The 17,358-nt window shown below is 39.5% G+C and overlaps 1 long non-coding RNA gene across 3 annotated transcripts in view; it reads left to right on the top strand.

The window, feature by feature from the left end:
* LOC130156125 (uncharacterized) overlaps positions 1-17,358 on the top strand; it is a 178,221-nt gene that overhangs the window by 70,915 nt on the left and 89,948 nt on the right. For all 3 annotated transcript variants that reach the window (XR_008824331.1, XR_008824329.1, XR_008824330.1), the window contains exon 4: positions 6,130-6,229. This is a non-coding gene — a long non-coding RNA (uncharacterized LOC130156125). The remainder of the gene's footprint in view (positions 1-6,129; positions 6,230-17,358) is intronic.

Below are 17,358 nucleotides of genomic sequence, written 5' to 3'. Positions count from 1 at the left end.
TATTGAATATTCAGAAAATGAAGAGAAGCTCTTCATTTCTGACTGTGGTGCCCTACCCAGGCTGTAATAGGGAGTGAAACATAATGTGAGGTGTTCCTCGGCATTAAAATCAATCACAGCTGAGTTTTGGGTGTTTTCCATATTCTGGAATTAAAAATGTTTAAATGAGCATAAGGAAGCGGGTGATGGTCTTTGTTGGGACTAGCCTGGAACAATTAGCTTAGAGGACTAGAGCCTGCAGATACTGCAAGTTAAATACTTCATTATTCAGTTTGTCTTAGTTCTTCGTGTGCTTGTGAAGTGATTGAATATGGTACCTATATAGCTGCACAGATTGGGAATTAGACCTACTTGGATATTTGTTGCAACTAAACCTAATCCATAACCACACTTTGTTCTTCAGAGACACTCACAATGAACTGCTGGCTGAATTGGAAATACTTGCCTGTCAATATACATGTATGTCGTTAACTCTTATGTTTTCCTGAACTAATCAGTACGAAAATAAATTTTGACCTTGTATCATCCAGGTTGATTCTGTGTAAAGTCCTTTTGATTTTCTGCAGCTGTTCCCTCACCGGGCCAGGATCAGGCTCCCTGCTGCCCCATGAATTGCAGTGCTCCTGAGTCCTTACTGCAGGTGGGGCTTGGGGTGCTGCTGCAAACTAAATTAAAAGGCTGAGCGTGTGTTGGGTTTTTTTTATACTGCTGTTGGAAATCCTGGAACTTTTGAGGCAGTTTTAGATATTTTGGGTATTCCATATGCTTAAAGCAGCATAATTTCTTAGCTAAGTCATAGCATGGCTACTGAAAGTAAGTCCCTTCCATCACTTTGTGTGGTGGGACTGTATTCCATGTGCCTTGTAGGCAGGCATGTAATCATATCATACAAGTGTATATTTTCAGTCCATAACTGTCAGTCATGTCAGTTCAATTTTTTGGCTTTCTCAAGCTTTGATATTGTTCCCAAATATTTGAAAGAAAATTTTTCTAGCACTGCATAGATTCTTTTTTTGTCTAAGAAATATGATTTTCAGAGCTATGGAAATGTTTTTTTCTAACTTGAAGCACATAAATAATTCACTTAACTCTGTTTTTATTACATTAAGAGGAACACTTGCTCGTTAGCAGGTACTGGGATCTTAGGTATCTATTGTAAATATAATTGCCATCTTGTATCAGTCCCTTTTTGAAAAAAAACCAAAACCATTCAGTTCTTTTTAAAATTTGGGATGACTTCTGCCTTGAGTGTACCTTTGTGTTACACCTGGACTGAGTGTGAAGTGAACATTTTTATGAAAATTTTAACCCTTTCTGTCAAAATTGCTGCGTGTTTTTTTTGTGAGAAGGAATACTTGCGGTTTTAATCTCAAAACTGCAGAGGAAGAGTAACTGCCAACAGGCAACTTCAGCAGGCAGAAACCTGCACCTTTTTTTGTTTCTATGAACCATTTTGGTCTTCAGAACAGTTGGTGGTGGATTTTTCTAATAGGTTTCATCATTTCAAGCAATAGTTCTGATTTTTATTTTAGGACCGTACTCTCTTGAGGTACTTAAGACGGATACATTATAATATGCTGAAATATATTTTCATCTTATGCATAAGAAGTCCAGATTGAATCGAATGTATTCCACACAAACAACACCACTACACTTATCAGCTTATTCATAGATCACAACAGAACTCAGCTATTGACTTTAGTATGAGCAGGAATAGGGCTTGAATAGCTTTTGTTTGAAACATCATGTATATGCTCATGTTCAATCAAAACTATATGTCAAATATATTACAGTCATAAAAATGTCTTCCAACACATTTGTATGTTGTACAATCAGTCTCAGTGTGTATTTTTTCAGCACTAGTTTTTCTGACAAGATTTTTTTTCCGCTTCCTTCCTCCAATTAATAATACTTCTTTACAAGTCCCGTAGAAGAATTAATCAAGTAGTTAACAGCTCAGAGTCAACTGATAAAAGAAAAGCAAGGGGAGGTGGGTGGGTGTGCAGTTTGGGGAGGAGATGTGGTTGCACATAGAGCTGAGCTGCTAAGCGAGATGCTTATTTATTTGGTTTGGTGCAATTTTGACCTCTGATTTCTGGTTGCTTTGTATTTGATTGTTACCTGGTTTATGTTTAGTTTTTACTCCATCGCAAAATAGATGCAAGGTAAAAAGTTTGTTTCGCTGTGCAGTCCACCACCCTCCCCTGCAGTACACTGTGAATACTTGTCTAATCACTTGCATAATTCTGATGTATCTGGCTATTCATCTTAAATTGTCATTGAATCAAGCATTGCATGTGTGCAGACTGACTTAATTAAATCATATAAGACCAAACCATACTGCAGGTAAAGAAGCATATTCTGTGCCTTGGGTTTTTTTTTTAATAAAAAATGAGATAAATGAAGAGTACAACACACAATGCATTCTTGTCATAAGTGCTGTGCAGCACAATCTGCTGTAATCCTGTGCTTGCACTCACAGGTTAGATTATTCTGAGGTGCCAGTGCTTACTTCTGTGGAATGCGAAGATATTACGTCATATGTCTACAGGGAATATAGGTCCTGATTTATAGATGAAGGTTGCTAGCTCTGATTTGAATACAAATTATTTTCTTTTTTTGTATGACATTAAAGGATAGTTATAGCTGTATACATACAGAAATGCTAACAATGATGTGTTTTTGGTGTACTTTGCTGGTTTAGGTGAATTCGAAACACCCAGGTGTCACCTAATGGTATATGTCCTGATTTTGGCTGGGATAGAGTTAAATTTTTTTCTAAGTAGCTGGTACAATGCTGTGGCTTGGATTTAGTATGAGAATAATATTGATAACATCCTGATGTTTTAGTTGTTGTTAAGTAGTGCTTAACTTATGTGAAGGACATTTCAAGTTTCCCATGCTCTGCCAGTGGGAAGGTGCGCAAGACATTGGGAGGGGACACAGCCAGGACAGCCGACCCTAACTAGCCAAAGAGATATTCCATACTATAGAATGACATGCCCAGTATATAAATCTGGGGGAAGAAGGAAGAGGGGGGTGTTGGGATGTTTGGAGTTACTGCACTTTGTCCTCCCAAGTCACTACTACGCGTGGCGGAGCCCTGCTGTCCTGGGGGTGGCTGGGCACCTGCCTGCCCCTGGGGAGGGGGGAGGGGATTCCTCGCTTTGCTTCGCTTCCATGTGCGGCTTTTGCTTTGCCCATTAAACTAAAGTGTCTTTATCTCAACCCACGGGTTTTCTCACTTCTACCCTTCCGATTCTCTCCCCCATCCCACTGGAGGGGAATGAGCGAGTGGCTGCGTGGGGCTGAGCTGCTGGCTGGGGTTAAACAGCAACAGTATAGTACCAACATTTTTTAGCTGTTTGTCCAGCAAGCTTTGCATTTGTTATCTGCCATTTTTAATCATGATTTCATAAATTATTTCATTGACAAAATTATGCATTGACTCTACATTTTGATTAGCGTTTTTCACCAATGGCCTGATTCTCCTCATAGATTACAGATGAAAGGTTCAATTTGGAGCATAGCTGAATGAACCTAGACTTTCAGTTAAAAACAGAGTTCAGTTTGTCTATTTTTTTTATTACTGAGATCAAACAGATATGTACATATGGATGTGTATATATGTGTTTGTGTGTGTTATGTACTTAAAACAACAAACAAGAAGTTCTTTGCATCCCATTTTCATACTTTTCAGTTCCTAAATATATTGAAAGATTTCAAACTTCTCTTCAGGGTTGAATTTTCTCTTTATTCTTTTGAGATAACTTTACAGATAAACTTTATGGGTGGTCTGTGTATCTGTATTGAGTTGTATTGCATCAAGGATGGAAACTATCTTGCACCAGTTCTGGGTAAATGCAGTGTGCTTGCAGCACGGAGAATTGAATAAAGATCTACGAGAACTGGAAGGCGTAGACAGCAGCTTCCAAACTGGTTCATATCAGCTACGTGAACTGGTTTACTTGAGGTGATTGAAGTAAATATTTCTTTTTAAAAATACCTAAAACGTGGAATTCTAAGACTTTGATCTTAAAGTAGTTGCGATTTACATACAAACTTTTTTCAGCAAACTATCCCCATCTGGCCCTTAAACCAGTTTTGCTTTAAACCAGTTTCTTCTGTAAGAATGGGGTTAAACATATAGTTATCCTCTGGATTAAGGATGTTTTAAAGACTGTATTAAGTATTTTCTTCTGAATCAAAAAGGACACTGAAAATATCTGAAAAAACCTGGATTTATGTTGTTCTTGTACCATGTGGCAAGTAAAAAATATAGAAAACAGTCTAAATATTTTCTGAATAGGTTAAGATCTGTCTAGCAGTAAATGGATTCACTTTAATTTTTTGTTCTTCCTGGGTGCTGTAATATTGAAGGGAAAGCAGAGATGTAGAATGGAAAGTTAACTCGGTGAGAATGAACAAGTGTTTGTTTCCCCTCTCAAAAGAATAATCTTGTTAACTTAAATGATAAAGGACTTCCAATTAATATTCAGGTTTTTTTGGAGCAGTGATTTTATTTTATTTTTTTTAGAAGTAAATCAGAAAGTACAAATTGTTGTTACTTTCTCTGTTAAGACCTGTTCGCTGTGATCCAGGCCTGTGACTTGTATTTTTATTGTCCTTTACCCCTATAATGGTTAAAGGGTTGGATCAAAGGGAAGGAAGTTCTTTCAGCAGTGCCAGGCATTTAGAACTTCTCTCCTTGCTGCTTAGGTGTTTTGACAGGGTTTTCTCCTTCACTTCAGACTCCATTCTTGTCAAGCACGTTGTGGTGCTGGCCACCTGCTGCTTTCCACCATCCACGGGTTGCAAAGGACGGGATGAAAGACCCTGTTCATTGAAACCAAATTTGCTGGGAGGAAAACTTGTTCCCAGTCACAGAGAAGAGGACTTGTCCTTCATGTTTTCTTCTTCGAACATGTCAGGGTCAGGCAGTATGGGCAGTATCTTCCCTCTGGAGGTTTTCCTTTGGATCACCTGTTCTCAGCTGCAGAAGATGCTGGATAAGGATAACCTTAAGGCTTAACACCCTTGTGGCTTTTCAGCCAGAGCCCTTTCAAGCTGTAGGAGACGTGCTAGACTGGGACATGATTATAACTGTCTTTTGTGAGGTGATGTAAAACAAAATCACTCTTGCTGTCCTCACAGGATGCAAACTACCGAAATGTTATATTTCCCTTTTTGGTACCTTTTTTAAAAAAGAAAAAAAAGGGAGCACAAAAAGTAAGCATTGCAGTAATGAAAGTCAGTGCTGTATGCAGTGTTAATCCTTACCTATAGAGCATCTAAAAAGGTGTCAGCATATATATGCTGTTATATGAAGCTCAGTGCTCGTATAGAGAAAGCCCTGAATTTTGTGTTGGCCTTGCATTTCTTCAGTTGTTATGCTGAAAGCACCATTTTTTTCATATGAAAGACAAATAGTTGCTCTGAGCCTAAAATATGAAGTACAGAAGTTAAAAGTTGTGAAATATCTGATGGGTTTAAGGAATGTCAGGCTTTGTGTAACAGATACTTTAAAACATTGTATTCGAGTCCATCTTATAAACTAGAAGCTTTTTCAGATTTGGTATTTTTTTCATACAGTGGTATGGTACTTCAAGTGAACAAAATACCAAGATTATAATGCTACCTTTTCCCTTCAATAGCAGTAGCTATGGAGTTTTCAAATGCCTCCTTACTCTCTTTTAAGGCAAAAACTTTCAGAGGAATGCTGACAGTTGTGCAGACAGTATCTATGTCTAGCAAATACTGTGACAGGCTCTGCAGAGCAAAGGAATGGATGCTGATAGCCCTGCAACCTCTCTAAATGCAATTTGGAAGGTTTTACTTGGTTGACTTGTGTGTACTCTGTAGCCTGAATGCCTTATTTGTGGTTGGAGAACATCAGTAGTGTTGCTCTAACGCAATGTTCTGCTTAGCTTCATTCGAAAGGAATCCAGTTTCATGTTCCAAGACATGGGATGAAATGGAGTGTGAGAAGTGGGAATAGCTAGGAGATCTGCCTCGAAGGTGCTTATCTAGCTCTAAATAAAAATGCTAATGTGGATGCATCCAGATAATTACTGAGAGTTGATTGTTGTTTTCTTTGGCATCTTTAACTTGCATATATTTGTTTTTCAGGTATATGAAGGTGACAAAAGCACATGGGAAGAAGTACTTTATTAAAGAAAAGTAACTGGGAAATTACTCTGAGAATCAATCCAAAGCTATTATTAAAAGGGTAAGTAAATGACCACTTTGAATTCAAGTATTAGATGGCTCAGAATTAAATGATTTCAGGCTTTCACTCAGAAAAATCGGGCTTTTACAGCTTTGGTGACCACTAGGATTACCACAGGGAATCAATATGTAGGGCTATTCCTACACCACAGTGGTAGCAATTGCCAGGTGCTTGCTGTGCTCAGACATCCGAGAGAGTCATGACACGGATGCACAGGAAGGAATCTCAGAGGGCAAGTGACAATAGAACTCAAGCCCTGGTACAAGCTTCTGCTGGCACTTCTCCTCCATAGGTAGCTAACGATCTTAATGGGCTTCTTTCTATCAATTGACTTTGAGTAAGCAGCTGATTTACCTCCTGCTGTGTTTTCTTAGCTCATTCCTTGCATAGCTGGCATATTTTTTGGTGAAAATAATGTGTACAAAACCTCTTTATTCTATTCCTTGTCTAACCAGGTGGTCATATAATATCACTTTGTTAATTTGAATTTTGTATCCAGATGTATGTATTTGGTTTTGAAAATGATTGCATTTTCCTTTTGTGCCCCTTCTGCTTTTCAAAACAGTGGTAAATGCTTGACACTTTCATGGTAACTATAATACTTTCTTCCAATTTGATGGGAACATTAACTTACAGGGCTGTTCTGATAGGACAGCCTATTCTATAGTCCAACCCTTATGCAGAGAGATGTTTAAAAGCTCTGTTGTCCACACAGAGCTGGTCAGATGAGGGTTTTTGTGTAAATTCCCATATTTTCTGTAAGTAGGTGTCTTTCCTTAATCTGAAGTTCATTGTTGTATCAGTAACGTTGGCTCCAGGGAAGCCTAGAGCAGAATCTACTACAACTGATCTATGCTCAAGTAAGACTACTGGAAAAAAACCAGAATGAATGGATCCATTAAAGAATTAGTATTTGAATCAAATTGCTCTGGCATCATTGAAACACCATCATCCAAAAAACTAACTAGTGATCATTCTTGTTATATATTGAAAATTCATCTGCTTTGAAAGCAGCTGGCAGAAGCTGGCTCCATTCCTGAAGCTCTTTATTGAAAACCTCTTTAAGCTAGAGACAAATCTCTTTTCTTTCTGAGAGTGTTTTTCAGTGGTGCTAACTTCTGGAAAACCACAAAAAATTTGTCCAAAATTTATTTTTAAATTGCAGTCAGGGCTATATCCACATTCCTGTATAAACTAGTTTTGAATGTAGTTTTTATCAGTAGTTCTGTTTCATACAGTGTTCTTCTTCAGAATCGAGTGTCTATAGGAGTATTTATTGTAGCCAGGTCAAAATACTAAGTTGTTACTCAAGATGTCAAAAAGCCTAGATCAACTGAAAACTGACATCTGAGACTTCCTATGTCAATTATCATGAACCAAGTACACTGAGTGAGATCTCTTGGGAGGGGAAAATAATCTAATAAATGCATACTTTAAGGTGTTTGAAAGCAGCTTATTGCCGAGTTCAATAAATAAGCAATAACAACAGAAAGAACATGGAGCTGCTACTTTTGAAATATTCTGTGTTTGTGATGTCTTGTGCTTTCATTCCTTCCCTGGTGGGACTTTCCATTTCGTTCTGCTTGTCCCTTTTTTTGTTTCTGGGAGAACAGTTCTACCCAGAGATCTACTAACAGAGATTCAGGGACAGACTTCTACAAAAACATTGTATCAGAGTTGATTAATATTCCCATAATTTTTTTAGTAAACAGGGGTTTCCCTGTTACGTGACTGATCTCTGTTGTTTAGTTTTATTTCTCTAGATTAAGATTTACCGTTGAAAGCTTCACCACTAGTGCTACCTTTTGTGTCCAAAGTTGATGTGAGAAGAGCCTGAGGTGAAATAATTCCACTTGCAGATGTGAATAGGTTAATCCAAGAACTGCTTGAAGGGATTATACTGTGAAAATATGTACCTGTAAAATTCAATTTGTCTAATCCAAAATTGTTTCTTCTCTGTCAATGTTTCACCACTGTTCAGTTTCTGTCACTGTTCTTCATTTTTGCAGCACAGTTTCCTTTACGGTGTGTTATTAACACTTTCGTTAGAGATACTATTAAACTTTGCAGCTGTTAATGTCAATTTTGCCCTGTCAGTACTGCAAACAGTTGAAGTTATTCTTGCAAGCCATCAGCATCGGGCTTGTTTTAAGCAGATCTTCTCAAAGCCATGTGGCATGTGCTGGATTACCACTACTCGTTCCAACAGCATCTGGGTTCACTGGGGCTGGGATGATGTTAATGTCTGCACACTTAGACAAACCTATTTTACACTGAATGGAACCCACCAAGAGTTCTCAAATGCTTATATCTCAGTTGAAGGGCAGTGACAAATAGCTTAGACTATTAAATCTTAAATTATTTTTTTTGTGGAGGGAGTATGTGACGACCTCTACATAGCATGACTATGACATGAAATTGGCAAGGGATGTTTATGAATAAAGATACCTTTCATATGAACGCGTTTAGATGCTTTAAGATACTGTTCGTCATTCTCAGATGCTCGATTTGCAGCCAGAAAACCAAGAAAGGTAGGTGAGCTCAGGATTTTGCTCAGTGATTCCTACTTGATGTACAGTCCTTCCCTTGCAAAGATACCAGTCGCTTTACAGCTTTTGTCTAGTAAAAATTGATCGCGTTGTTACATAATCATTAAAAAAAATAAATACATGCTGCTTTGTTTTCAAATTGTACCTGATTTGTACTACTTTTGTCTGCTAGATTAAACATCCCTTTATATAGGGAGTCAATGCACCACTCGATGTCAATGAAACCTGCGTTATTGTAGACGAATGATCCTACATTTTACTGTAAAGGTCTCTGGGGATGGAACCCCTTGTTGAAACAACAGGGATTGCTACCTATAAGCCCTTTTGTTCTGGAATCTATGAGTTGATTAAAGTTCAAATGGAAGATTATTTATTTATTTCCTCCACACATAAAAGGCACATAAAACAAGTAGTAAAAATAGGAAAGGACCCTATGATCTTATTTACACTTTGATCTTTTCTTGATGGCTTCTTGAAGTTCATGTCAGTTTCTTTACTATTCTGTATGTAACATGCTCTATCCTTCCCTGTAAATTTCCTTGCTGGTATATTTGCTTTTATTGATGTACCTGTGATTTCCCCTCACTGTTTGTGCAAACTAATCTTCCTTTTTGTTAACATTTTAACACTTAGCATCTACAATCCTACATTCACAGTGGGGAAAAAGTAGCCTTTGTCTAGCAGGGAGACCAGGATGAATTTGGCAATCCCATACCTCCTCCCATTGGAGAGTTATTTCTCCTCCCTGTCCAGGAATAAAATAATGCATTGGATATACCTCTGGAGGTTTAGGTGACCTGCTTGTCATTCAAAGCCCTCTGTAGCCCAGGTCTTGGTGCCAGTCTTGGTAAGCTACCTGCTAGAGTAGAGGGAACGTGGTTTTGTTCACAGCTTTTGTTCACATACAATGTATGTAAGGGTTGCAGACCTCTGCCCATAAATGGTGGCTGATAAGGCTCCAGTGTCCTCACACTCAATGGTTCCAAAATTCTGAAGAGGTTTGTTAAGACCTTGGTCTTTGTAACTCCTTAAATATGATGTTCAGGGTTTTCACCGTCCCAGCCCTTGGGCCTGGGGCCACCATTGTGGTCGTTTGCCATTTCAAATGCTAGTGAAAGGATTTTGAATTGAAACCATGTTGATTAAGGTGGTGGAAGAAGTCTAGCTCTTATGGTAGATCTTTCTTCTGCAGGTGGGTTGGTTTGGTTTTTAGCACAGGGTATTCCTAGAGGTGACATGTAGATATGTCTCATGCTTTTTTCCTGGCTTCATTTTAAAACAAATAAAACTATTTGGTTTTCCCTTAAGATTTGCATCTCTAAGAACGAATCTGTCGAAATCTTGACAGGACAAGAGGTGGGTTTATATTTTTCCTGTTGTCTCAAATGGTTTGTTTGTGGTGAGTTTCCTGAGGGGAGGACTTAAATGGTGTCAGATAAGCTCAACTGGTGGAAAGATGAGGAAGGATAAGGGACAGGTGTGCCTTGCATGAATACTTCATAGAAAAAAGCTCCTCATTCCATCAGGAGATGTATTGGCAGTCATGGTTGCGTCATCAGTAGTCAATGTGTTGTCTATATATCTCATTATTCCAATGTTTTAATGATAATAATATTTTTGCATGGAAATTACATTTTTGCATTGGAATTCATGCTATAATACTCCTATGTAAAAGACAGTGATGGCTGGTTGGGTTGTAGTCTCTGCTAATGGCAATGAAATACCTAATAATTCGGTTGTCTAAGCTGTTGATGTTATCAACAGAGAGAAAGAGAGAGTGATGCAAAATATCTTGTTTATCCTAAAACCAGTGTGAATTGTCCCAGGTAGGTGCCAATGTCATCTCATGGATTACAGGAAAATCTTTAACAACTTGCTTAGAGTAGATGACCCAACTTTTAAAATCTCATTTCTTCTAAATGAGCCAAGAACTCCTTTTAACCCAGCAGCCGAAATAGCTGTAGTGGCTACCGAAATTTAAATTGTCATGCCTCCATTTGGTAACTGGATGGAGCAAAATGCACTATCCATAGCTTTCTACTTTATCTTCTCTTATATAGATATCTGATATATAAACCAGTGATTCAACTAAACATGTTTATAGAAAAACTTGGATTTCAAACAAATGCATTTTTTGTATTACTACAGACTGAAGAAGCATATAAGATTAAGTGAACAAAAAATGTAACTTTATTAGGGTATTATATTTCTCTTTCCATGAGTAATTGTTGGATACTTCAAAGATAGAACTGATTAATATTAATTAATTCACAGGTATCAGAATACCAAGGCAACTGGTGTACCAGTCTGGAAAACATTGTTTGGTGTCTGGTGTTCACTTCCAGTAGCTTCCCACAATCGTGAAACTGAATTATTTAAGAATTTGGAAGCCTATATATGTGTATATCCCCTTCCCCTTTCTTGAGCTCAGATGGGAAATTTAATATGGATTTGATCTATTGCTCTGCCTAACCAGCCTTCCCCTTAGCATTCATTCCCAATGTGCCTGTGCTGGGTGAGGCTGGGGGGCAACGTGACGCAGCGGGCAGGTGGGATGGGCATGGTGAATGGGAACGCTTTGTCCAGTGATGGAGCTGGTTTAGTCCTGGTCCTCCGCACTTGGTCCACGTGTTACTGCCCCCTTCTCTCTTATCCTAAGAAAAAAACGAGACCCAAAGGATCCATTTTCTAGCCTAATCCATCACATGGCTAAGAAATAAGTTGCAAAAGTGAGGATGTGGAGGGTTTTGGGCAAGGAGGAGAGCATGGAGAGCAGAGGGGGCGATGAGAGCTTGCACCAGGGCTGTGGCTGGAGCCCCCCCAAGTACATGTAACCGCACGTCGGGGGTCGGCAGCGTTTGCAGACACGGCTTTGTAGCCAGAGGGTGGCGAAAGGCGGAGGGCTTGGGACTCGGGACTCGGACCCACCTGCCGGCGCCGTGCGCGGGGGCAGCCGGCGTGCGGCAGCGGGGCTGGAGCCGGGCGGCCGTCGGGGGTGAAGCGGCCCGGCCGGGGGCTCGCCGGCGGCCCCGCGGGGACGGGGAAGGGGGTGGCCGTGTGCGGGGTGGCCGTGTGCGGGGTGGCCGTGTGCGGGGTGGCCGTGTGCGGGGTGGCCGTGTGCGGGGTGGCCGTGTGCGGGGTGGCCGTGTGCGGGGTGGCCGTGTGCGGGGTGGCCGTGTGGCGGCCGGCCTGGGGCCCGGCTGGCGGAGGCGGTGCTGGCTCGCGGTCCTGGCGCCCCCCCTGCCGGCCGCCCCGCGCCCGTCCCGCCGGCCGCCCTCCCGCTGCCGGTGCCCCTCGCCCCCCGCCCGTCGGTGGGGGAGGGCAGGCAGCGAACCCCGCTTTTCCCGGAGGGTGAGGCCGGATAAATCAATACCGATATTGCGTTGATCCAAACTGCAGGCAGGGCTGGGGGCTCGGGGCCGCCAGCAGCGGTCCCCCTGCCCAGCCCAGGCGCCGGGAAGTTTGATAACCTCCAGGTAAAACGCCCTTCGGTTTTTGTTTTAAATTCCAATAAAATTTGCGAGGCCTGCGTTTGAGGCGGGCTTGTTTGCGGGATATGACATCTCTATGTCTACTCTCCGTCTTAATGCCTTGTCAGGGCCCGTGATGCCTGCCTGTCAGCGCAGCGAGAGGGATTTTTTCATGTCTGAATAGTCACCTTAATGATAGCAGATGGAAACGCCGCAGGGGGCCCGAGCCCATCACACTGTCATTGTCACAGGCTGCCCTGACCTGCTTCCACTCCTCTATTTTTTTGTCCCTTTTTAAAGGAGAAATGGATGGTAATTGAAAAGGATCTTAAGCGAGACTTGGGGAGCTGCGGCCAACGCCATTCCCCGCGCTCTCCCTCTGTTTGCACAAATAAAGCCTTAACCTCTTAAGCACCGATCAGAGCCGAAGGGAAGCCAAACTGGTAAAGCTTTCCATGGACTGGCCCACCGAAGCATTCCCGTCCCCCCTTGGGACACACCCCAGCCGTGCCACAGCCTCCCCGTGCTTGGCGTCCTTGTAATTCCGTGGGCGTATCCTTCTTTGCATAGAATTATCCATTTCCTATGGAAAAACGTATATGCGCCATCAGGTTGTTGCTGTGCGATGTGTTTTGGTCGTATGGAAGTACTGTGAAGTTCTGCGTTGTTGGCAGGAAACTTCTAGATTCGCATCTAAAGCTAGTTGTGAACTCGTGAATTGACTGTTTGCATTAACATTTTGGGGCTATTTCTTATTAAGTTTCTCTAACCCGATGAACAAAAATTGTGTTAAATTACAGTCAGTTAGACTATAGGTTTTGGTTCTGTAGTAATTATTTTATTTTAACCCCCCACCCTTCAAGTCATTAAAACTTCAGAAAAGTGATATGTCAGTGGAGTACTGAAAGAGAATTTTAGTTCAGGCTTTTGTTAAATATCACATAATACTAAAATATTCTTCATGTTCCTAGAGGAAAAGTCAAAAGCTATCCGTATTACTGGATCACAAGTAAACTTGGGAAAGTGAGAACCGTGATGTCCTACAGTGGAAGTACGAGTTCTGAAGTGTCGAAAAAGCTTTGTAAATGGATTTGAATGTCCTTTCTGCCATGCAGAAAGAACATTCTTTTTCCAATTTTAAACCTTAAAATAGGTTTAAACTATTATTTTTTTGTAGCCCAAATACTTTTCGTAATTCTGGTTTCTTAAATGTCTGTTTTAGCAGCTTCAGAACTATTTAGCCACATCTTTTGCTGAAATACATAAAACATTCTTAAGTTAAAATAACATCATATGCTAATTATCTCCATTGCTACTCAGAAGCTAAATAAAAATGAAGAATAGCATCAAAGCTAGGTTAATTTCTTAATCTTGAATAAAAACAAGCTAAGGATGTAGGAGGAATAGTGAAGTAAATTAAATAATTCTGTAGAGTATTCCATTTAAATGAAAATGGCATGCTATGAGAATTAAAGGCTTTTTAGGTACTGAAAGGTGAGATCAGACTTTCTGGTTTTGTTTGTTGTGGTTTTGGTGGTTTGGTGGTTTTTTTGGTTTGGTTTTTTTTTTTTTTTTTTCCCCCTTCCAGAATCACCTTGAAATGTTTAAAACTGATTAAATGAAATGTATTAAGTGACTGTGCACTTTTGAAAAAACTACCAAGTACCTGTCTAAATCCTTAAGCAATGAGTTACCTTTAAAAAGTCTTAATTGATTTTTAAAAATGCCTGTGCCAAATCTGTGTTCAGTAATACTCTAGGTAAATTCAGACTCAATTAAAACTGGGAAGTAATCTTCAAAATACTCAGTGGCCCATCTTCCAGTCATTGTTCATAAAAGATTCTAATTGAAATACATTATTCCTTTTATTTTACTTTCTTATTTATATAGGCCAACTTGACTGAATTTCATGTATCAGAAAAGGATGGCTTTGGCTATCCTTATATCCATACTCAAATGACAAGCTTTAAACAAACAAACAAAATGCTAGTTAGTAATTTAATGGAAAAATTGAAGGTGGACTATAACATGATTATTAAAGGAATGGTTACAGTAGTTGGATTTCAAAACTAGTTTTACTCCCCACCCCCCCCCCCCCCCCCCCCAATCTATGATGGATTTACTTAAAGGACCCTAATGTATTGTGCAAGTAACACATTTTATACAACTTAATTTTATTTTACATATGTTGGTGTGTGTTTCTTACTGTATTATGAAGTTATTTTCAGACCATTAAATAATTCTTACTATAAATTCAAATTGGCAACTAATACTGGCTAATGTCTCCAGAGTAAATTAAAAGTAGTTTTATTTGGTTTTTAAGTTGAGCTGCCCTCCCAATACCCCTGAAGTCAAAACCAAACATACCAATTAAACCCAGGGAAAAAAAGAGGATTTAAAAACCAATAGCCTCCTCCCCAAAAATGCAAGAAGCCCTTCAACCGTTAACCTTGATTTCTGATTATCTGCCTGAAATACCCAAATTGACAACAGGAAAATAAATGCCAGCGTAGTGGAAACCATTTATGCACAAAATGCTAGAAAATGTACACAGTGGAAAATGTTGAAGGAAAAGACATACAAGGTTTTTTTCCACCCTTATCTGAATAATATCTATCTTAGCTGTCACTTGTATCTGAAAATAATCAATGAATTTAAGACGAGTCCTTACGATACCCTTAATAAAAAGAAAACACTTCGTTCCTACTTTTAGTTTCTAACAGACTGAATGTTTTCAGATATATAACTATCTAAGGTCATCTAACACTAACAGCCTTCAGTGGATACTTCGGCACTGTAGTTCAGGTAAATAATATTAAAATATGCTTAATTTCCTAATATTTTATCTAAAGATGTATATAACACTTATAAATCATGAATAGTAACCAGCCATCGCCTTTATCGTTGACTTTACACTGAAGATATAGTTCAAATACCTGTCTTTCCAAACGCTTCTTATTTGTGCTGGTATAAAACCTAGGACTAAGATAGGAATCACATAGGCTATAGGGAGTAACTCCATAGGTTAAAAAAAGACAACAAGCTGGCTGCTGAGAGAGTTAGCATCTGAACCAATACCAGCAAGTAGCTGTTAGGTTGTTAGTTTTCTGTCCAACGTATACAGAAACCTATACTGCATTTTTATTTCCTGTCTTAATTCACTCTGCAGAAGAGTCATTGCTGTGTTTACTGGGTCTCTACAAATAATCTCATTACTGCCTTTGCAGCTGTTTGAGTTTACTCAAAGGTCAGCTTTGATGTTATTTCTATTTCCAGGTCTCCCTTACATCGTGTTCTGAGATTGACCTTTGACAGAGTGACTGCAGCTGAAAACAGTGGTGTTATAGTGTATTTATAAAACTTTTCTGAATCCCAATGTTTATCTGCTGATTGGATGTGACAAGGGCATTAATTCCCACTTTGTCGAAGTTCTCTGACACAATAAAATGATTGGGCCTAGTTAAAGAGTGGGGGAAAGAGACTTAAAAAAAATAAATTAAAACATTGAAAAGCTAGCCTTGCAAATCTCCTTAGAAATGTGCTGATTCATAATAATGTAGTACAACATTACTTTATCACCTTTTTTTCGTGGTTTCAATAGGTACAAAAATTAGTTAATTACATCCTTATTATGAGAGGATGTGTCTTACAATAAATGGGACACTATTCCTGTCTGAAAAAGATTAATAGGTTATTTCAATCCAGTGCTTACTGGAAATTGGAAAAAGGAAAAAAAAACCCACTTGTTTTGACATTTGCTAAAATGTATCTTAAGTTAAAATTGCAAATATGTTAAAGCAGGAGCTGCTTAGGTTTCTTAATGCCTTAGGTGCACTTTTATGCCTTAATAATCTTGATCCTGTAAGTACTTGCATATCCAAGTTCCAAGTAGTCAACCTTAAGCATGTGAGCAGCTTCATTCAGTTTCAGGATTCTCCTTATGGTCAAAACAGGCAGACAGAAATGTATGTGCTTTGCAGAATTAGGATCTATATTTCCATTATTAGATGTACATATTGATTTTTGAGTGCTAGCCAAGAAAGTCCATTATCTACAGGAATAATAGCCTAAACTTATAATTCTCAAGTCTTTCATTGCTGTTGCTCACTGCCTGGCTTTGTGAAGGGTAGTTGGGGTTTGAAGAGTTCTGGTTTTATACAATTATTTAATATAATGCTTGTGTGCATCTATAACAAGTAGCCACAGTGTTTCCTTAGCCCATATCCTTTTCCATCATCTGTCCCATGCCCAGGTTTGCTGAAGTGCCAGGAGTAACTTTCGCAGTCCTTCGCTGGGAATGCACAGCTTTTCCTGTGGGATTGGCTCATGTGTGGGTACAGAATCCAACTTTACTCTGTAATGATGAAAACCCCAGGGATGTATCTGTCAGGATGAACTCTATTTCTGTTTCTATATTGGTATGGGATAGCACTAACTTTTCACAGGGAATGGTAGAAACTTCAAGAAGGGGCATATATACCGCTGGGTGTGGGCTACAATATGGGGGGCAAATCTGCCTGCCAGTGAAATTCATGGCAAATTCCAAGCCTGCAGGAACCTTGTGCTCCTCTGGAGACACAATACCAGAAAACTGCTTTGCCATCATTATCTTGCTCTCTAGAGCCTGTGATTTGGACGACGTGTTAGAAGCTGAGAGAGGGAAATGTATCTGGAACATCACTGTACTCGTAATCCCTGGAGTCATTTTCATTTTGATTGTTTGGAATGGTTTGAGTACTGCTTTATGCTACATCTGGGGTCAGAGGAAACACAGAATTAGTTGATAATGTCTTCCTTATTTGGTCCAGTTTAACTGCAAGGATGGCATGGAATTTGCATCCGTTTTTTACGGTTTTGTTTACTTCAGCTTTATGATGATTATTGATATGCTATCATAAAACACTTTATGTCTTTTTTGGTACATTTTGTTCTGTTTTCTAAACAGTAATATGAGGTCAAAAAGGAATTCTTAAATAATAACACAGTAGTTTAAGAAATTACATCCTTGCCAAAGCCCTAAAAATTAATCTTTGTGTTTGCTTACCCTTAGTTGGGAAGCTTGTCCAGGAGTCCCAGAAAATTTCTAGTGTACAGATGAACAGGCATTTTA

The sequence above is a fragment of the Falco biarmicus genome, chromosome 10 (assembly GCF_023638135.1).
Source record: "Falco biarmicus isolate bFalBia1 chromosome 10, bFalBia1.pri, whole genome shotgun sequence".
Classification (NCBI taxonomy): Eukaryota; Metazoa; Chordata; class Aves; order Falconiformes; family Falconidae; genus Falco; species Falco biarmicus.
Note: the sequence above shows the minus strand (reverse complement) of the source record. Positions and strands in the feature narration are given on the sequence as shown.